The following is a 23,154-nucleotide window of genomic DNA, read 5'->3' on the forward strand; positions in this document are numbered from 1 at the left end:
CCCTGGCAGGTTGTCTTCAAAAGAGTGGACAAGAATCTGCCTAAGTTTTGCTGGGAACATTGTGTAGTCCACATCATGCCCCTGGAAGGCCCCTTTCCACATGCAGGCTCTTTCTGCCTTCATTGTCTCGTTCCCCTATCCGAAGAGAGATCTGTTACAGCTTTCATACCTATGCCTCTTTTGAGTTTATAAAAAATATTAGAAGCTTATCCTGACTAAGTCGTGACTTCCAAGGGGCTTAGAAGCACAGGAGACAAAGGGAGATGCCCCTGCAAATCTCTGTTCCAGTCCAAGCCTTGAGATGGATCTGAATGGAGAGTTTCCTTTATATTCTGTAGCATTTTCAGACATTAAAATTTCTGTTTCATACAGTGATTGGCCAAGATTGTTCAAGCTGTTCTATTTTAATAAATAATATATACATTAAGAGATTCTACAACTCCGACCTTTTGGCATTCACCTATGCTGATGCAACTGTGGGTTAATCCTTGCTCCAATTAAAAGAAGGTCAAGAGAAGACTGAGCAGCAGTAGGAGTGGGTGAATGAATGTGCTGGACTGGAATAACTGAGGCTGTGCTTAGGACCCTCACTTGTGATACTAGAAGCCAAATCCCTGATCTACCTTGTTCTGACCCAGGCCTGAATGTAAGCCTCTCTCATTCTCTGGGAATAACCTTACTTCTAAGGTTTTCTTTATGAAATCCTGGTAATACAGATTTGTTCTGTTCTTTGTAGGGTTTTCTGCCTCTGCTTGCCCTCTAAAGCAAAGGCATGAATTCTGAATTCATATTAATTCTACAAACATTAATCCCCATTAAAAGAGTTAATGGCTGGACTTAGTCTTTGCTACAGCCCTCAGCGTGGTAAAGTGACACAGTGCAGTTTAATACCCAAACACGGCACGTTTCCTTCCGTTTAAAGTTATCTTTCTCATATTTAGCAGCTCAGTAATGAGAATACCTGTACAACATTAATACTCTAATAGTATTTACTAACATAAATATTTGCTTTCTAGAAGCAAAGTTACACAAAATTCCTGAACTGCAGTCTAAGCAACTGTTGGAATGTTTGAGGTAAGAAAGCTGACCTTTGGGAAGATCAACATCTCGAAAACAGAGTGACCACTGTTTGTAACTTGTGTCCATAGTGAGGGGGCTTGGAATGGCAGGAGGGCAATCAGTGCACACTGTGTCACTGCGGAACCTCAGTGGAAAGTTCTTGTCGTTATAATTACTTTGATAACAGAAAATATTTTGCATGAATTTCAGCATATCCTTGTACGCTCAAAACAGACAGTTCGGCAAGGTCTTTCTGCAACAGATAAGGAAAATAAATAGAAAGAGACCTTCATTTATACTAAATGTTAGGAATTGCAAAACCTGTGTGAAAAGGAAGACTCTTGAGTCAGCTTTGTTCTAAATGCTGATGAAGTTATATTAACCGCAGCTTGAAAGCAGAGCAAAAAATGTCTTTGAGAAATTATCTTTTCCACATAAATTCTACTTCTTCTCCCTCAGATTATTAGGTTGCCAGCCATTATTCTCAAGTGTTCGAATTCAACGTGCATCATAAAATACTGTATCCATATATCCATGTTGCTGCAGTTGTTAGCTGAGTGACAGTCCTGATACACAGCCAAAGCAGCCTTGATGAGGTGCGTAGATGACTTTTAAGTGATTGACACCTGCAAGAGTGAAGTTTTCAGTCTTTCCTCAACTGGAGATGTTTTTCTAACTGTGGACAATATACGGAAGTCTTTAAAGCAGTAAGCCTCCCACAGGTTTATTTTTGGGACTGGTGTACTCAGGTGAGTGCAGACATGAGCCTGGGGCAGTCTGGAACAATCAGGTGGTAGAACTTTTTCCAGGGTGACCTTGTAGTTGAGAATGGAAATAGTCTTTACTTGGTTATAATGCACTTCTCTTACTTTGATTATTTTTATTTTAAGGATTTTTATTTTGATTTTTTTTTTTGCAAAGGGTCTTACACTCTCATATTTCTTTCCTTAGCAAAGTAGTCCTACTTAGCTAATTTATTTTTCGGCTTTAAAACATCAGCATTTTATAGATCTGAATTTCACAATGTGAGGATGATTGCTACGTACAATTTGCAAAATTGTGATTAACCAGCCCCTGTTTCGAGTCAGTTCTCCCTAATTCACAAAAGGCTTCCAAGAATAGTCTGCACAAAATTCAGTGTGCAAATTGTAGGGCAGATTTTTAGAGGGCAGTTTAAAGAATGAAGTCCTAAGGGTTTTATCTATATTTATATCTCTTGTTAAACCAAACTCTTATGTAAATGTTACAATCTGTAAATAACAAGCCGAGCAGCTTTCTTAAAGGAAAAATTGCATCCACATTTTTTGAGATTTGGCTAAATTATTAACTTACACAATAGACTAATATACAAGTATATTTGGAAGCTACTAATGCTAGTCTGTTTCCTCATCTCTATTTTATGGATATTTAAAGGTTTAAGAATAGATAGACCTTTCATTTTCCAGTAAAAACTGTCTCAAATTGAAAAACACTGCCCTTAGTGATGGCTTGAAAAAATTGAGATAGCTTTTGTATACTTTTACTTTTTATAGCCATTAATGTTGTAGTAAATCTTGTATTATTGTATACAGTCTAGATTATTCTTCATTCTTTTGCCTTTGGACAGGAAAGAAATTACTGGCTTCCATCAGTGTTATTGGCAATCCCCATATTCTGACATCTGTTCCTTTCTAAACATTTTACCAACCTTGATGAAATGTAGTTTAGTGTTAGAAGCTGACTTGAAGAAAAAATTGGATGATAAAAAAATAACATTGATTAAACACCAGAAGTAATTTACCAATGACTATCAATATTTTGATGGCTACAGCAGTTTATTTCAGAAAAGCCTGACATTTTATAGAAATTTTAATCATATTTAATCTTTGAATTAAGCTGAATAAATGATTTCTCATTTTTTAAACAGAAGGATGAGAGACTGATTTTGCTCAATTTTAATCAAACTCTTTGAGCATTGTTCCTGTGAATGTTTGGGGCATATTTTATAGATAATGTACATCACCCAAATTAAAAAAAATCTTTTTTTTTTTTTATACACAGTGGTAATGTCATTTGTTGTTTTGCCCTTTTTGTGGAGCTGTGCCAGTGGAATGCTAGACCTAGATTTACCTGTGCTGGACCAGTGCTGGGGTGGGAGGGTCCTGTAGGGCGCTCGAAGGACAAACAACGAAGGTGACAATAGCCTGGTAAGTCACCAAGCTTCTTTATTAACTGTGCTTCACTAAGGTAAAGCAAAATAATAAAAGATGGGTATTGTTTCCTCTGATATCAGGTGCAGAGCAATTAAGGTTGGGTGGTGGGCTACAGGAGGACCCTTGCAAGCGGTTCTTAGGAGTTGAGGCAAAAGAAGGGGTGCTCATTTAATTTTCAGGGTCCAATTTCCAAGCTAATTGCATTGTGAAGGAGGAGTAGGGTATGAATAATACCCTCTCGGCAAAGGAAGTATGTGGGAAATAAATTGAGTTAACGTATATGTTCTGAAGCTGTAAAAGTGGTAGATGTATAAGAGGATGGGATAAAGAGTTTGTCAGTGTGGTTAGATTTTTTTTTTCCCCAGAAGCACTTAGCAGCAGTCTCAGCATAGCTGCTGGAATTCACGTTTTTAACTTTGGACTGATAATGTTTGGGAGAGTTTGGGCAGTGTTTAAGTGCAAGAGACATCTGGATTCTTGCTGAATCTTCTTCAGAGGAGCCATAATATTTCCAGGTGGGAGGAAGGCATATTTCTCCAGCACTGTATAAGTATACAAACCATTGAGGACAAAATGAAATCGCAGCTCTTGATGAATTCACTCGGTCACACCAAAATTGTGAGAGGAGGAATTAGACTTCTACCAGTAGGACTTCATAGGACTTCAAAGACTGTTTATGATTCCCTTATCTTGAAGAGTAACTTGAACTTTGAGGGTTCAAGGTAGTTGCTAGAGACTTGTTTTCTCCATCTTTATGTGAAATTTTAATTTGAAGGGAAATTTTCCTAACAGCTGTCCTTTAGAAATTCAGCATTTAATGTGTCAAGTTTTTCTTTCATTTCCAAGAACTCGTGTATAGTTAGCAGAAACTGAGTGGTCTAGGTTAAAGTGGTGTGTAAACTGACAGTTTCTGGATTCTAGTACTCTGCTAATCATAAAAAATTCACACATTTCAGCCGGGGACCTCTCAGCATGTTTTATAAATTCATCCAAAGATGAATGAATTCTCATGGTTCCTTGCTGAGGATATTTAGTAGAGAAAGTAAACATTATAGACAAAATGTCACTTTTTAGAAGTGCATTGTTTTTCTCAAAGCTGATTTTCTTCCTGCAAGTACATCGGCTTCAACTGTGCTCGCATGTACCCACAAGGTTTGCAGCATGGTGGTTTGTGGAGGCAGTGTGGGGACAGGGGGTGACCCAAGCTGGGATCCAGGCCTTTCCTGGGGCTCAGAGTTAATGACTGGAAGTGGGAGACAGACCCTGACTTTGTCTTCTTCCAACGGATGAAACTCAGTTGTTTTGACACAGCTGTGTTTTACACAAACATTTGGAATAATAATAATAATAATTAAAAAAAAAAAAATCCACACTTTTAATTTCCAGCTCTTGGGAGGGGGGAAAAAAAAAAAAAAAAAAAAAAAAAGAAGGAAAATAATTATCTCTCCGTAGTCACATCTATTATCTTTTGTTCAAGGGTGGAGAAATGAGGGGAGAGATTGAGTGGCTCTCCCCAGGTGTCACAGAGCTGACAGCAGGAGCCTCCCCAGGACCTGGGAGCCCAGGCTGACCAGGGCTGCCTCTAATCACTAGAGGGTCTGTCAGACCATAGTGCCTCATAGCCTCCTCGTACCATCACACAGGCTGCCTTTAACATATGGTTTCAAATCTGTTGGTATTCACCTGCTCAGATACATGTACAAACTACTAGTAGGAACTACATAAATATCTAACAGATGCACACGCTCACCCTGGGATTAATGCATTCTGGACTCGGACCCGTCAGCATCGCACCCTTTCGCAGTCGCGTTTTATTTTTTCACTTGCTCATGTGGTGTACACCTGTGACATGCTGGCGATGCACTTGCTTGCAGTGAGAGAGCCCCTCAGGTTCAAAGCTATCCTTATATCTTTGTTCCCTTACGGGTGAACCTTTTGAGGTTTTCTCTTAGTGTTCAAAAGGTTTGAGCACGGCATTACATCTTTAAAACCTATTCTGACCCTCTTTTGAATATGCTGAATATAAAAGCAGAAATAAAGCAAGGAAAACTAGATAAATAGATGCAGGGAAACATCATAAGAAAAAAAAAACAACTTCTGAGCTTGCCAATATTACTTCATGCTTTTTATTCCAAACCTCTACACTAACAATAGACCACCAGCTCATGCATCTGGGTGTGTGAACTGAAGGTACACTGAATGTGTGGGCTTTCCAAATGTAGCTCAATAACAGGAACACCTGTGCTAAATAACTTTGCATTGATTTTATGTTATTACTATTACTATTTTTTTATAACAATATTTGCAGTCCTCTTTTAGAACTCCATATAGAGTAAAAAAAGGACTTTTCAACTTCAGATGCAGAATTCTCGCAAGATTCGATGGAGGCATTTAGAAAATCACAGGGATTTATATCCACTAAACAAATATAGTGATGGTCATAAATGGAGGAGAGATTGTTCATTTTTTGCATCCAGGTTTGCTAATGTAGGTTGGCTCTGGTTCATCTCCTTGCTGTTCTGTCCTGTTTTGTTTCTTTTAATTGAGCAGTTGATGTTTCAGTAGCCAAAAACAACAGAAAGCTTAGGAAAAATAGTGGCACGATGTAAATGTGAATCTTATGGTGAATCACCAATATCAAATTATTAATATTTGTTAATTCATGGCTGTTTCATGAAATGACATAGCAAATCAGAGAGAAAAATCAAGGGATTTCTATAACTTTAATTCTCATCACAGAGAACAGAGTCTACAGAACCACGTAGTTGTTATTGGTACTAATGTTATTTGGAGTCATACATTAGGTTTAGTGTTATGGGTGATGTTGAATTTCAGGGGGAAAAAACGTTGCCTTTTGCTGCCAAGAATTTACTGTAACATTCTGCGCTATGAATTAGAGAACTATAAAGTTGGACATCATAGGTAAAATATAAGCTTACTTTTTGGTCAGCTTGTCAGCAGTGTAAATGAATCCAGGGGTTGCTCACAGGGCCAGTTAACCTTTTGTTCTGTCGTGATACCCAAATGTAAGGTTCTCTTTCATCTAAGTACCTACCAATTTATGTCCGTAATTTCTATTAATTCTGAGTCTCTTTCTTACATTGCTGTTACTTGAAATGGAAAATATTGGTTACAATCCAAAGGAAAAATTTATAGCCTGTCACTGCAGCCTTGTGCTATTTTAATACAATAATACAAATGCATTCCCTCTTTGTGATAAGTGTATTTTTCCTTTTACTTTCTCATGCGATGCTGAGACCCTTTCCAGACTTGCTTTGTCTCTGTGGTACCAGGGATTATAAAAGCCTAAGGAGCCTTCAGGGATATCTGCTGACCTTTGCAGCAAGGGGAGCAGGCTCCCTTGTTCTGTCCTAGTCAGACTGGGACTGTGGAAGGCGATGGGGCTTGTGGTGCTGCTCTGTTAGGTCACCTGTGCTCTTGTGATTGTTCTCCAACGCCCTGTAGGAAGCATGGCATCTGCCAGCGTTGGGGAAAGTACAAACATTCCCAGGCCAAGTAGTGTTCCTGTGGATGAGCATGATGAGGAGAGGGGGCTCAGAGCAGAGAAGCGCTGTGTGGCTGGAAAGGAGACCCACTGGACAGCATTTTCTTTCCAGCAATCAAGGGAAGATGGGAGTCCCGCAGCAGTAATGTGGACTCCTCTAATTACCACTTCCAAGTTATTAGCATCTGGAGCCCTTTTTCCCTTTCCTATCTAACAATTACAGAGTGGGATAGATTAACGTGTTGTGGAGGCTGTATGGGGGACTAAGTTTCTCACTGTTGGCATGTGGTGCTTTGCTGAAGTGGGTGCTTTCAGCTGAAGCCCTGGGTTTTTACCTGCTGTTGAATCCCACACAGTTTTCTTCATAGATAATGATTCAATTACCACCCAAATTATTTAATTACTTCCCTGCCCCCACCAAAGAAAAAGAAGCACATCTTAAAAAGCCAAAGAAAACCAGTCGGACACATGTTTTGCACATGAAGAATCACGTCCATAGTAAAATGGGATCCATATGTATATTTTGGATGTGAGCATCAATGCTCAGTTTAGCTTTGCCCACATGCCAGTGTGTGTGTGCTGCTGCCGAAAGCTCAGAATTTTCTTGCTAAATCACAGACAAAATTTGAACTCAGGGTTGCGTTAGAGTCATAAGTTCATAGTTTTCTGTTGTTTCTTTCCCCATGTATAGTGTCCTTTGTTTACAACCAAAATCCTCTCTAGATTAAACTTTAAAAAGACTCTGTGATTTAATGGACTTAGGATCAGATTCTAACCTCCAGCCTGAAGAAAGCCTGACTGCAGCTCTCAATAGCAGTAGAGGATTGTTTGCAGTTGTGAAGCAATGACCGCCAAACATTATTTAGAAAAAAAGATGCTGGGACTAATTTTTGCATGGATTAAATATTCAGATGAGCGTTAAAAAAAACAAGTAACAATAGATGGTGACACATGCAAAGGGTAAAAGAGAAATTACAACCATTCCAACAGAGCATTGCACTGTTTTAAAACCGTAAATATCTTTGGAAGAAAACTTCATATAAAGAACTATGCTGACTTGAAGTTATCTGCTGCATATGTCCTGCAGAAGGTTCTGGACAGATGGAAGATTGTCCTGCATAAATCTGTTTGCTGTTTCAAAAATTTATACAGATAACTGTTTTTTCAGTTCATCTTCCAAGTTTGGGGCTTGTTTATGCTTATACGTTAATTTTATTCCTTCCTTTCACTTTCCTCCTAAATCACAACAATCTTGTAACCGTAAGATCAGATCCTTGCTATTGCTCAGGTACTTTATCCTCTTCTGAAAGAGGAAAGCATCTGTGACTCTGCTGGCCTCCTGAAGACTGGAAATGCCATTGCTAAGGCTGCCCTTAGGAAGTGGCTGAGGTAGCAGAGGTATGCCATCTCTTTGAGCATGCAGCTGGAACAGGGGGACAAGCGTTATTATCAGGTTAGTTCCCTGTTGAATGCAGGTAAGAAGCTGAATTAGCCAGAGAATGGTCCTGAAGCTTGCTCTACTCTACACCAGTATTTGTTGAGTAATCTGAGGGCTGTTTTGTGGCACAGGGATATTTTGCCATCACATCTCAGTTATTTTCTGGGCAGGAGAAGTGAGGTTTCGGATTTTAAGTGTGGACTGAGCTTTCCTGTGTCTGCACAGAACTTAGATGGTTTGGGGATATTGATAGTATTTAACATAAATAAAGCAAATATGAAAGCAAGTAATTATTCAAGCAAAACATAGATGCCTTTAGAGCATTTATTTTCATGATTTTGTCTTATCATTGCAATCTAGCTCCTGAAAGATAAAGCAAACTGCCTGCTACAAGCACTTCATTATACAGTAACTTTTAGACCTTCCTACTAGAGCTTGATGATCAGTTACTTCATAAGGAAAATGAACTTTTTAAAAGCCGTGTTTTATTTTTGTTTGTAATTATCTCCACATAAGTCTTCAACTTTGACTCTTGAGTTAGACACACGTGCACACTGAGTTGCACGAGTAAGATCTGTGACAGCAGTCACGTGGCATTTCCAGCCCATAGTTGTTCTCAGAATCAGTCCCTAAGTCCTTGGCAAACCAGCAACAGGCTGATCTGAGTTTACCTTTGGGATTCAGAACTCAGCTCAGGTTTTCATGTCATAGACAATGATTATTAAAATAGGAGGAAAGTACTTGTATCTTCTTGTTGTGTTATCTTTTACTAGGGAGCAATTTCTTAAAACATGAGACCCATAAGAAGAACAGCATCAGCTGGAGGGCTGGTTTGTATGAGTGTTTTTGTGATTTGTTCCTGTGTCTTCTCCTGAATGTTCTCGTTAAGTTCTGTAGTTTAACAATTGTATTTCTCAGATACTTAAATGCAGTGTATGTTTCACTCTTCTGTCACGTAACCCATCCTTATAAACGTATGCAGTTGAAGTTTTAGAGAGGAAATGGTTACGCTGAATTTACCAAGGTGCTGTTGTTTGCAGAAAGTGCAACCAGCTTCACTTCCCGCCCAGTGGCCCAAATATGTTATCCATAAAAATATTAAGAAATTTAGAAAGATTTTTTATCTCTAAGTAGTGCTTTTAAAATCTTGTTGCGACTCCACAAGAAGTCTAAACATCTTATGTACCTGGGATTATTGTCTGTGCATTCACAGTGGATCCCAGGGAGTTGTTTGGGACTCCATGCTATTTCAGGACTAGGACTACAAACAGCACTTGAAAATAAGGCTAAAATGGATCAATCCAGGCAACTTTTTGCCTGGTAAAAGATAAGGAAATATCAGAACTCGTCCAGAGCCAGTCTGTGTGGAAACCTCGAGAAGGTCCTCCCTCTCCTTCGGACGAGCGCCTTATCTGTTAAATTCATGCTCATTTCTGGAGAAATGTATAAGTCTGTGCTTGCATGAATGCGTGCATGAAACCTAGGTTTCAAATCTTCACGTGGGTGATGAGTGCTATGGTGTGAACCAGCAGGGCCTCTCTGTCGGCTCCGAATCCCATGGTACTGCCGTGCAGCCCGGCCCTACAGTGCACCGTCAGAGGACTCTGCCAGCAGAGCAGTGGCTGATAAAGACAGGCAGCAACAGCAGCAGCAGCGCTGGCCTTCTCCACAGCAGGGTACCACAGATGTTTCAGATAACAAAGTGAGCTTTGCTGACAGAACATGTGTATAATATATAAAATAATGGGAACCGAAAGAAAAAAAACAGGGCCACTCCAATCCACCCATGTAAAAATGTTTTTTATTTATAACTGAGCAGCTGAATACAAATGTTGTTTGGCTATATAGAAGTGGAAAAAAAAAAAAAAAAGAAATACCAGGCTGATGTGGATGAGAAACTGTGCATGGCTTCCAGTAAAACACTGTGCATTGAAATCTTTTTCTTGTCCCTTGGGTGGGTCCAGATCTTCAGCTGGGGTAAATCAATGCAATTTTAGTTCCTAGCAATTACATGCTTTGCTTTTCTTTTTTTCTTTTTCTTTTTTTTAACCTCCTCTAAAGATCTGACTATGCTGTGGTTGTGGGGAAATCTTGTGGCCAGAGTTTCCTGCATAACCCTATGGAAAACTGAGAAGCTTTCTGCCAGAATCAGCTCTGCAGAGCAGTTGCCACCCCGAGTTTGTCAGGGTGGACCCGGAGAAATGGTGATGTGTGGTGGTGGCCCCAACTCCCAGAAAAAAAAAACAAGCAGTTCTTATGTAAGATAATTAGCTGGGAAGTGGAACCATTACAGCAAAAATCCCTGTTTTTGTGATAGAGGCTTATGATCTACTGTTCAAGTGTCCCAAAGAAGTAAGTCTGACCTAATGGGTGAGGAATCCCTGAGTGAAGGATATTTTGGGGAGCTTTCCTACATCAGTTCTAGCAGAGTGAGCGAGAAGCAGGAATAGGGCATCCAAGAAATTCCCGGGTCACCCAAAAGGGTCCACTGGTATCTATGCTTGGTGCTCCTGTACTGGGGTCCCACATGGCCAGCTTAAAAGGATTGGAAAACAACCAGGAGCAGGAGGCACGGGCTGGGCTGCCTGCTGTTTCCCCATGTGCCCATTCAGGATGAGCCAGCACAGGTGTGTGCAGCTCATTGGGCTGCCTTTGGCAGTGGCAATGGGATTCAGAACAGTGGAACAGGAAACTCCTATCAGAGGCTAATAAATGTTTCCTTTTAAAATGGGGAGATGCTTATGTGAGTCCAGATACAAAGGGAAAGTAAGACAGCCCCCAGAGGAATCACCGAGGTAATAAATGTACTTACTAGGGCAGTGTGTGCTGGAGCGAGGCAGAAATGGGCTCAGACCAGAAGAAAATTAGAACCTCAAGTGCAAGCTGAGGCAGGCTGGTCAGATGGAATTCAACCCTATCCTCTGAAACAAGTGTGTATGCTGGTGCCTGCCTGCCTTGATTACCTGGGACTGGCATGGCCGATGAAAAAGAACAGTGTCTTATTTTGCCACCTGTCCTGCTTGAAGAAGTAAGACATGCACACAGAATATGTTAACCAGCTGAAGAAGGGTTGGGCTCCCTGGACATGCACATCTTTAAGTACAGGTTGTGCTGCTCCTACTGCACTGTGGTGGATCAGGGTCTGTTTGGCTGTCAGGTTAGCGAGATGCAGAGCTCAAAGCCGTCAGGTGGCTCGCATCCTTTGGGACTGGCTGTGGGCTGATGGCTGGGCCAGCACTGTGCTGCATGTACTCTTGTATCCTTTATTTTATTCTGAATACGATCATGGAAGTTGTGAGAGGTAAGGGCACACTTACTTACAGTGAAATCAACACGAAGTTGGAGACAAATGGTCTGTAGTGTCTGTCTCTGAAGCTGAAATACAACTACAACTAAGTTGTGGCTGTATATATATAGTGGTCACTTCAGCAAAGCTTGTATTTTCACTGGTCCAGTAAAGCAGGATATTTAAGAGCAGGAGTAGCCTATTGCTTTCTTTAATGGGAGGAAGTAAAATAAATCCTGATTTGAGCATTGTCTTATAATTGAGATCCACATTAAACAGGCCAAGGTCAGAACTCTAGACAGAAAATGCTCATCAAGCTGCCCAATAAGATACCTTTATTCGGCCAAATTGGAAAACTTGTGCGTTACTCAAAAGATCAGAATAGAATCCTTACTGAGCAAGGTTAGGAGGGATAGAAACAATCGGCTTAAATAGAGTATTTTTACTTCATAGGAATGTGGTTCTGATTGCTGAAAATGTATCCCTTGCATGAAGTACAAGTATAATCCTATGCCTACTTTGCCCTTTGAGTAAAAGTATGCTTAATAGCAATTTCAGGGAAAAAAAATCTATTTAAAGCCTGTTGAGCAGAATATCTACTTTCAGAGGGAAACTATAAGTGAATAATGTTAATGGAGTTCTGTTTTGTAAAATGCATAGGACAACTAATAGAATCAAGCTACTGTAATAGTGGATGATTGAATTACATTTAAGAGAGTACCTAATTTATGACCTTTAAAAATAGTTTTAGAGCTGTCTGCTTGATAGGTTTTGTAAATCCTAGACCTCCTTCATACAAAAGTTTTAGGAGTCTCATCTCTCACTTTATATTATGGTCAGAGGACCATTTGTGCTATTGTACGTCAGCAGTTCCATTAAAATATTTAAGTAGGCTAATTACTAAAAGAAAAAAATTGCCCTCTGGAGAAAATTATTGTACCTGTTTATTAGTGTGGGAGAAGTTCTTAATCTGGGAGTAAATTGTGAACAAAAGCAATGAACAATGACCAGAGCTAGAGTCGCCCGAGAAAAAGGAATTAAGCCTTATAAATACTGATTATTGATTGCTTTTCCCCAAAACTTAAGTGTTTATTTTCTTAAAAAACAAACAAACAAACAAACAAAAAACCCCCAAAAAACAAAACCAAACTTTTACATAGCTTACATCAATCACTGGCATATTATGTAAAGGAACATAAAGTTTTACACCCCATCTTCCTCCCATTTATTTTTACTTTGCTGTGAAACCCTTGATGCAGTGTTACCTTGTGCAGAGTCCCCCAGATTTGTTGCATGCTTTATTCAATTTCTTTGAATTTTATCACTTTTAAAGAGATGATCACTCTTACAATTATTTTACGTTGCCTTCTTTGGGGAAAGTGAAGAAAATCTGGAAGCCCTTCCATGTGGCACTGGGATTTACAGATGTTGTGTGCGAATACCCTTCTAAAACTCTGTTAAGTTTTACATCATTCCTTAAAACATTCTACAATTTTGTTAGCTTTTGTGCTGGAGAGTTATGCCTGCTGTGGTGTCATTCATTGCTCATCTTAAAAGAAGGCAGAGAACAAAGGTGGAATAAGCTGCTAATCTTTTGGATCAGCCAGACGTTATTATTCAGTGGTATATGGGAGTTTAAGGCACCAGTCCTTAAGGGCGAGAGGTGCAGGAGAGGGGCTCTGGGGCTGCCAGCAGCAATCACTCCCTTGCAGCATCCTGGTTGTTACAGCGTTGGTGCGTCATGCTGTCTTAAATGTGGCTTTTGCCTGCTGGGTGCAATGGAGCTCTCCGCAGAGCATTGCATTTCCAGAGAGCTACAAACAGAATTGGCTAGTTTAAGAATGCTTTTTTTTTTTTTCTTTTTTTTCCTTTTTTTTTTTTTTTTTTAAGATTTAGCAGTAATTTAGCAAGAAAGACCCTTATACTTTATAGTTACTGCTTGCCATAGAGAACAGTGTCGTAATTCTGCCTGGGTTCCCTTTGAGGTAACCTCAAAATTGACCACTGCAGATTTGGGACAAAAAGCTGCACTACATGTACAATTAATGGGAAGACTGGAAAAAGGCAGTAAGATTTTTGTGGTCAATATTTACAGTTCTGGGCTTTATAATGTAAAGTAAAAACTGTATTGTTTTACAGAGAAGCTCCATTATAGGTCAGCTCTTGTCTTAAGCAGCCACTTGAAAGTGCCCCTTTAGAATTCCAGTACAGTTTGCCCTGATCGTTAGTTAAGGCCCATTTCTGCCACGTCTGTGGTGTTTCACAGCTCCATATGGTGGTTGCTTAAGGCTGATTTAAGAGTAAACAAGAAGTACAGGATTTCAGTCCTACAAAGGTATGGCACTGGGTCTGCAGAAGCGAAGAAATGCAGAGCCAGAGTATTTCCTTTATTTCACACTTAGTATGTTAGGAATCAAGCAGGGAGTCTCACTTTTTGCTTTGTCCCTCTTGCTGGTTATTTTAATACTTTTTCCAAGGCAACTTTGTTTGCAATTACTGATGCTCTTCTGAAAAAAATTTCTCCACCTCAGTACTTGCCACAGGGAGAGCTTCTGGCTTTGCCCCAGACTGCCTAGAATCTGGATGCTTCTACAGGAAACATCTCTGGAGTGGTGAAGAACGTTTTTGAGCATATGAGAGAGAATGTCAGGTTGAAGCACCACAAATAATTTATAGTTCTCAGTTCCTGTGAAAGTTACCAGTGCTTCCAGTTTCTTCCTCCCACCCTTATTTGCAGTTATCAGTTATAGAATCTTGACTTAATATTGTTAATTGCATAGTAAACAGAACAATATTGTTTGCCTCAAGACAGATTACCATTTCTCATTACAGAATTCTCATAGACCACAAATCATCGATACCATCTCCACCAGTTATAATAAAGTTTATCTTCAATCTGATAAAAAGCATGTACTGAATAATAACTGTTGCTCTTATTGTAAGTGGTTTGAAAACATGCTTTTTTAAAAGCTGGGTAGCACTGGAGTTACGATTCTGAGCTTGGCCTAGCAAAGCGAGGTGAGAGGTGTGGACATAAATGGTCTGATCTCCAAATGCTGCGGTGCGTAGGGTTGCACTTTATAACAGATGAACCTCTTGCTATTGGCAGCCAACTAAAACCACCAGTCCCATTTCTCCTGTGTTTATGAGCTGATACTTGAACCTGATATTTGGTGTGTTATGCATTTTCATCTTCAGCTTATTCATGAAGAACTGAAGTGCATTTAGATGCTGGCAGAAAGTTTATCACCTCAGTTCAAACTGCAGTGACCCTCAGTGGTCTGAAGGCTTCTGGCTCCATCCCCAAGATAAGTAATTAGACCTGCAAAATGGCAAGCACAAGAACTAAGTACTGGCTAAAATCAGGTCTCATTTTACTTATCTCCCAAATCCTCTCTACCTCCCATAATTCACCACTTTTTGAAGAAACTACTGATGAAGATGAAGAAGAAACTATTTCACACAAACCACCAGTATCCACAAAGGGAATAACGTGGCAGAAGTGTAGTTATAATAATGCTTTTCAACTATACACAGTGTATAAAGCGAAAATCCTTCAGTAATGAATTTCCAATTTTCCCCATTGAATTTAGATGCTCTTTAAAAGTCCAACTTTTTAGGCCTAAAAGTTTTTGAGTTGTATGTACGCAGATGGGAGCGAGTGAAGCATTACGTAAATGTGCTTAAGAATAATATCATTCCAAATGCTAGCTTCAGCTGAATTTGGCATTTTCCTACCAATTTTGGTTAAGATCAGGCTTAGCCATGAAGTTCAGCTCTAAATACAAACTTTCTCAAAGCCTAGCTCTGCTCTTGGCTCAGAATAGCACTGGTTTGGTAAGAAATGCTAAAACTTTGAGCTAGTTTTAAAATTCAGGGACAACTGAAAGACAACTGAATTTCAAGACAACTGAAAATGTTGTGCGAGTCCAGCAGGGTTTGGGTCTAGGTGTGTGAGACTGTGATTGAATCAGGTCCCAGTTTAATTCTGTGGGGAATGAAGGATTCAGTAGGATTCTGTCAGAGTGGAACCCCAAACTCATTAAAATATTACAATAAAGTAATTAATGCACATGGCCACTAGACACTCTTAAAATGTAAATTTCACAGCTGTAAGAAATTAAATTTGTTTAAAAATAACAGAAGGCTCAAGTACAAATTATGGAGTAAAAGCCTATAAAATTTCAAACTTGGTTTTAAGGCACAAATTTTTTTATTTTATTTTTTTTACCAGATTATTTACTTTAGCACTAGCATTCAGAAACTGAATTCTTTGTCTGTCTGCTCCTCTGAAGTTGTAGCCAGGCAGCAGTGCAGAACTAGTGAGCCAGGAACTTTTCTTATCAGAAGGTCAGAAGAAGAGTACAAGGCAAATTTTTCTTAAAGCGCATCTCCCATCACAATCCCGTCTTGTCTTCAAGAATTTCCAGTCTTGCAGCTACAGCAACAAATATTGTGAAGTTCATTGCATGCTGGTGTGAGTAGTTGGCACAGCTGGGAAAAGAGCTTTTTCTCTGTTGACACCAGGTATCAAAAGGGGCTGGGGCCACTGCTTTGTCACTACATAAACATTTTGGTTGACGGTGAAGAACTTGAGCAATTTGAGTTAAGTAAATGCCACTCCACATCAGAGAGGCTAAGAATATTAGAACTGTGCAGAGTTCAGGATGGAGCAAACGGGCTGCTGCAGGGAATGCCACGCCTGTCTTCTAAATGTAGAGGTCCAATCCTAGATTCTCTAACACTTTCTCACCCACCGGTGTTTACAGACGTGGGTCTGGCTGTAATGCAAGGAGAGACTTTGACTAACAAATATCCCACAGTGTATGTCAGTCTGTTTACATTTGAAGCAACGTTGAAATACAGGGTTCCACACAGGCTTCTTGGCAAACCAACTTCAGCAGAGTACTTGCTTGGTTGAAGGAAGGAATTTTGATCAGAATATATTCCAGATGAATCCTGTTGGAGGTCTACTGTAAAATTTATGCTACGTGCATAACTATTAAAAAGTTTGGATTATGACCCCTCTAATGTTATTTTAATGCTATTTTTTAAATGTAATTATAAATCAAATTATATTTGAGATCTGAAGCTGACAGTAGTGAGCTGGAACACTCTAAGAGCTGCTTTAAAAATAACCCCTCTCAAACTTTATTAGTGATTTCAGAAGGAGATGTGCAAGCAGGCTGGCCAGCTTTATCCACACTGGTTTTGTCTGAGATGAGAAAACTAGCTAAGTGTCTGCTATATTCTGGTTTCCTGAGACATAATACAGAGTTTTTCATCTTTACCTGGGAATGACATTTCCGTAGTCAGGAAACATTGGCTTCTTTGAGCTAAAGCACAAGGCATTAGCTTTGTACTTTCTCCTCTTTGTTTTCTCTATCATAACTCATTTCTCTGAAGGTTAAGATTTCTAAACACTGATCAGATACACACACACACACACACACACAAAAAAAAAAAAGAAAAAAAAGTATGAAAAACAGGTCATGCTATAGTGAGAAACCCAAGCAACTGTAGGAAAGAAATGTGCTTAGAGATTGTGACTGTAACTGTGGTCAATGGAGTTTGCTCATCTGAGCAAAGGTATGTATGTACTTGAGAAAGTGGGCTGGAGAAGAGACCAGGACACAGCTGAGATGATACAAGCATTAAGCAGGGTTGAAACGTTCTTTTAAAACACATCTATATAGATTTTGGTGACTTTATATATATAATTCTTTAGTAGATGTAAGTATTTGCGTTACATATTCTTTTAACTTGCCTAAAAATTAACTAATCTACAAAGACAGTGCATTAGGTAGTATTCAATTCAATTTTCCTTTTATGTAGAGGTAGTTTAAGGAAGGAAAAAAGCACTGGGTAGGTAGATCTGAACAAACAATTCATAACAACTCCTTTAGTTGTGTGCTGAAGTTTATCTTTTCTCGTGAATGTGCAAAGTATTTATTCAGTGGTTACTTACAGAACTCTTAAGTGAACAGTACGTTTTCAGAATCTTTGAGGGTTTGTTTGTTTAGATTATTTATAAACTTATAGTCATAGCTGGTTACCTAAATCATGTTATTTCTTCTGTTCCCTGATTGCATGAGTTACATATTTAAGTGATTGAATGCTCAGTGCAAATTGTAAGCATTACAGCTGAACATACATGTAACAGTTTTTGTCTGGTTGCTCAGTTACCTTTATCAGCCAGGAGGAGGGAGGGGACGTGCCACACGAGCTACTTCAGCAGCTAATAATTTTAAAAATTTGAGCTTAGAGCTTCGAAAGTATACCTTTTGGCCACTATGTGTAGATTATATAAATTAGGTGGTCTTAATTCTATTTCCTGATTAATGGTTGATGCAGCTACATCTACAGAATGAATATTAAATTCAGACTTCAATTTGAAATTTGAAATCAATGCATATTTAAGCATTCTAGATGTTGACTGTGAAGACATGCTAATATTGGTACAGCACATATGCTCCAAATTTTGCAGACAGACAAAACCAGAAAATGGTTAAATGTGTTCCTAATGCTGTTAACTCCAAGTTTTACTTTGAATTGCAGTGTTTATTAGTATTTACTCAGCTCACTCTTTCGCCTTGTTTTGCAGATGGGGAAACAGAGGCAAAGAGGTTAAAGGGCCTCTTCCAGCCACAGAGTGTGTTGATGTCTGTTCCTGTTCCCTAGACATGTGCACAGACTACTAGACTTCACTGCTCTGGCAGAAGCAGGTAAGATGTTGTAGATACAATGTGATTAATTCTTTAATTGACTTACGTATTTCCTGACAAGGTGAGAGACCCTCAAATATATGCATGTATGATCTCTGCTTCAACTGAATCCCTGAAAATCACATGGAACAGATTATTTCCTGTTCAGGGGTAGAAAGAGCCTAGATTCAGTGGTTTGTGCCAACTAATAGCTAAAATGTATCTGTGAATTAAACAAACACCCTTTCCCTGACAGTAGTTAAACAGCTGGTGGTGTGGGATGAGGGCCTTTTTTTCCACCTTCAAATAATGCTCCTTGTGGGAATAGAGCCAAATATCTAGGACTGAAGATGCCATGTTGTTGAGAACACAGGTGACAGTGGATGACATGAATGTTAGAGCATGTTTGGAATTTGCTCAGAATCGTGTAGGCTGTGTTTGTAGTGCAGTTGCTGCAACTCTTGCAGATGTGGTCATTTTGAAAGCTTCCAGTGCAGCAGGATTGTAGCATGTAACGTTGGATCTCCAACTTCTTAGAAAGCATTTTGGCATATGAAGCATACAGGAGTTGCAGTTGCCCTAGGCAGTGCAGTGTAGACACAAGGATTTTGCTCCACAACACTGAAAGCAAAAACTGCTTCACTGTGGTTAAGATTTTACATGAGTAAGGATTAGGATTCTATCCAGTGTGAGTAGAGAACCCTGGACAGAAGGCCATGCGCACAAGTGGAAAGAGCACTGCTGCAATTCTACGGCAAGGTGGCTGCATTAGTTACTGGGGTATGGATCCTGTCACCCTTTCTCATAATGGGAATGGCCTTTCTTGTAAGGATAACACAGTTTAGCCATGAATTAATCTGGATTCATTTAGGAAGTATTATCAAAGCTGTGTGCCAGATCTCTATTTGGTGCAGGAGTAACGTAACGCCAAGGGATAGAGTCAGCATCCCTCTGTGTGCTGACAGACTGCTTACTTTTATTCCCCTCACGTGGAGTCAGAGATGGAGCCCAGTAAAGAACAAAAAGATTTTTGCCTTTGAGGAGTTTTCTGCCTCTTCACTTTGACAGGAATAAAATTCTGCTCTAGTTGGTAGTTCTGTGTATGTGGGAGGGAGGTAGAGCTTGAATGGTTTGGCCACAGGTTCCTCAGTGGAGTGCATTCTCACCAGAGCCTCTACTGGAATGGTGACTGAGGTCTTAACATCTGACTCATGAGGAGACAAGTTTGTTTCCCAAGACTGCAGTCCCTAAGCAGTAAGTGACAAGACCCCAGAAATAAGGCGGAGCTTGATGAGAAAATCTCATGATAGCTGTCCAGTAGGAATGTAGGTAGATTAAGGAAGGAATTATGATGTCTGACATTCATGTTGTTTCTAGAAAGTTCCCAGATCAATCAACTTAATATAGTTGCAGCCTATTCTGCCCATGTGTTTGCAACCCCCAAACTGCTAGCATTCTGTAAGCGAGGTTAATTTCGGAAACTATTTCAGGACAGTGCATAAATGTACTTAAATGCTTGTAGCTAAGTGTACTGCACTTTGCTGTATATCAGGTTCTTCAGTTTTTCCTCTGTGATGTAAGCAGACTTATGATGTAAGCATAACTGTATTTTCACTTCTAGAAGAATGCAGTCTGGCTTGGCACTGAATAGTTTGGTAGGTTTGTTCTGCTTTATTTAAATATGCAATTCTTTATTTAAGACAGAATTTTTTGTACCTTCTGTGGCTTTCCCTTCTCTCAGCATTCAGAGTAAAGAATGTCCAGAATTTCAGAATTATTGTTCTCTCGTATCTGGGCAAGGATGCACGCAAAGTAAATCTGTCTATGCTCCTTCCTGTATGCGATATACAGTCTATAATCAACTCTGTACATACACAGTGCAAAGAATCACAGCATAGCAGCTGTTTGGTGGTGGCAACATAGGTATACAGTCAGAAAAGAACTTAAGATAATTGCTTAAATGACATCTCCTCCAAAATGCTGATCTTCCTGTGAAGGTACCCATTGCAACAGGCAACACGAGCGTTTTTATGTTCTGTGTTTTCTGCTGCCATGCACTTAATTCTGCTCAAACCGTATCGAAGAGACTTGAGAAAAAAAAAATCAGCCATTAAAGACTTGCTCTTTGTTTTTTCAATCTGTGACCCCAGCAATCTCTTTAGCAAGCCATGGTTCAGTAAACTGGCACACAGCAGTAGTTCTACAGTGGAAAAATCATAAAACAGATGGAAGCTTTACATTTTTGTTTAGTTTTTAAGAGCAGTTTTTATAACATCGCTTAAAATCATTCTGATGCATCATACTGTTTACACTTAAAGCTTTGTAGCTAAGATGTTTACACTATAGAGAATGTTTTAAGATATTTTATAGTTATGATATTTAGATAATTGGCAAGAAAAAAGATAGTTTGTTGAGATTACAGTGATGTTGGTAACCGTGAAGTAACTTATGAGTCTCAATAAATATGTCCAGTTCGGTGGAAAGTACAAACTCAGTTAAAACAACACAAGAGGGAATATCTTTTTAGTGAAATCATTTCCTTTTCTTAATCAAAAGATGACAGCCACAGCCTTAGAACTCCCATCTGTAACGCACCACTCCACGTATCTGCCTACGTAGCTTTTCTTTTTATGATTAAGTTACATCAAATCAATCAGTTAATATTCCGCATAAGTTCAGTCGAGTTATATACAAAAGTTAACAATGTCCACGTTCCACGAAGAAGTGGAAGTGATCTAAAGTGAGCCCCGCTCATTTTCTCTCAGTGCTCCATTTTGAAGATAAGTACGCGTGGCTGTTTTCATGTAGAATGTCTTCAGAGTTTAGTTTTGGAACATTCAAAAAAAAAAAAAAAAAGTCCCCAAAAATGCATTAATCAAAAACAATAACTCTTTTTAACTTTTGTAACTGCTCAGAAGTGAAGTATGAAATAGTCTGTGTGTGGGCCACAAATGTTGGGAATGCAAACATTTCACAATAAACATGTTTAAATGAAAGTACTTGGCTAGATATACTGGAAGATAGTACATGTTGGGTTAATTAATGCATACTCCATAAAAATAAACCTCACTTTAAAGATCTGACCAATAAAAATCATTAGTATATTTGGATCAGATGTGCTGATGGATGACTTTTGTGTATACATTAAAGTTTTGTAAAGCGAATTGTCCTTGAAAAACCTAGAAACAGATTTCAATTTAAAGTCAAAACGACCTATTATGACTACTTTGTGTTCTCCTATAGTGATATGATGAATAATTTCAGTTTTATCTTCTATACTTGCAATTGATTTACTATTGGTAGCTTTAAATTTATCATTTTAAATGCACGAATTGCAGCTACATAGCAAGAAACTGTTCAGTTTCACAGAAATCGTTTGCCTGTAGAACACAGCATCTGATTGTAGGCATAATCAAATTACTTACATTATTTTTCTTCAAAAAACGTCTTGATCTCAAATTGAATCATTTGAGTACATGAATAAAATTTTACTTTTAAAAAAATAATCATCTGAGGGAAGTCATACGTATATATATATAAATATGTGAACTGGCTTTGCACTGTATTGTGCTGTTGATCCAGTTAGAAAGAGTGAAGTCAGTCTTCCATACTGAAGAGCATCTTTCTCCAAACTGCTCTCATTAAAGGCTAGGTGGTGATCAGTGCTTGACAGACGTCAGAACACAACCCAGCTAATATACCGAGCCTGTAGATGCTCTGCAGGAATGCCTATTCTGCACCCCATGGTCTAGGAGTCACTATTTCAGTAGAGTAGAATCAATTAGAATTCACCTAGCGACTGTTTTCTAAAAATTTGGTGGATGTATTTTACTTTAGTCCCGTATCCAGAAATACGTAACTCTCAAAAGCAAACATAATGTCAACAGGACAAATTTTGAATTTCCAGTCAAAATACAAATGAAAACCTTCCCCCATGGTTCCCTGCAGCAAATGTTTGGTTAATTGTAACAGCAGCAGTAGGTATAAAAGCATTTGTGCATAAGAATCTTTGTATCTCTGTGGTCATATTGACTTAGTTAAAGACCTGTTGTAACTTTATCAGATCTCTTCTGTTGAATTTACAAAGTCACTACTTTGCATGTGAGAGTAACCTTTGCTCAAAAACCTTCATCCAACATTATCCTGCACTGTATGAAGTTTTAGGCGTTCTGTATTTTAACTCATCCGTTAGTTACCTAGTTTCCTGTGAGCACTATAGAGGATTTAGAGGTGAGGTGATAATCCTGTGTTCAAATAGGGTAGGATTCTGTGGAAACTGGGTAGTACATTAGATGGCTGCAGAAGTACGATAGTCAAGTCTGATGTTGCTAATGGAGGGGAGTGAAAATGGCTGCCTGGTGCATAGTAGATAAGTATGGAAAAGGTCTGCAAATTGCTAGCAGACAAAGACAAGAAAGCTTGGATGGGGCACAGCTGAAGAGGGAAGAACTGGAAAGAGACAGGCAGTTGAGAAGGTCCTGATATTGGCAGGAAATACAATCTGCACAGCTGTATCCGTAGCTAACTTAAAACTGACATGACTTTCTTCAGATGGTGATATATATCAAACTCCTCTTGAAAGAGGGAATAAATGTTTTACCAAAATGAAAAACAAAAAGGCTTAAAGCTGTTTTAAAACAAACATACAAAACGCTATTTTAAAGGCAGTGACTATACGTGCTGAGAAATTTAGTTCTAGTAAGGGAGCAGCTGCTCATGGAGGTAAAGAGTAGGCAAAAGGCTGCAGCTTATAGTTAAGATACCTTGAAATAACCTCTAGGTAGAATACTTCTAATTCTCAGCAACTTAGAAAGGCATCAAGGAAAAAAAAGGCATCTCACAGATAGTTCACTGGCTTGCCTTGGTTTATGTAGTAGATATTGTAGACATGATTGTGATGGAGTCTTGCTGCAATTGGCCTAGCTTCCCAAGACAAAGTTTAAATATGTTGGGAACTCCTGACCAATGTG

At 39.1% G+C, this 23,154-nt stretch overlaps 1 protein-coding gene across 2 annotated transcripts in view; it reads left to right on the forward strand.

The window, feature by feature from the left end:
• Window positions 1–18,178: 18,178 nt before the first annotated feature.
• The window catches only part of ZNF536 (zinc finger protein 536), a 227,223-nt gene continuing 222,247 nt past the window's right edge, over window positions 18,179–23,154 (forward strand). For both annotated transcript variants that reach the window (XM_042821848.1, XM_042821849.1), the window contains exon 1: window positions 18,179–18,205. The gene's annotated coding sequence lies outside the window, so the exon portion shown is untranslated. The remainder of the gene's footprint in view (window positions 18,206–23,154) is intronic.

The sequence above is a fragment of the Centrocercus urophasianus genome, unplaced genomic scaffold, assembly GCF_019232065.1.
Source record: "Centrocercus urophasianus isolate 14NV4802_14NV808 unplaced genomic scaffold, USGS_Curo_1.0 seq_2, whole genome shotgun sequence".
NCBI classification, from domain to species: Eukaryota; Metazoa; Chordata; class Aves; order Galliformes; family Phasianidae; genus Centrocercus; species Centrocercus urophasianus.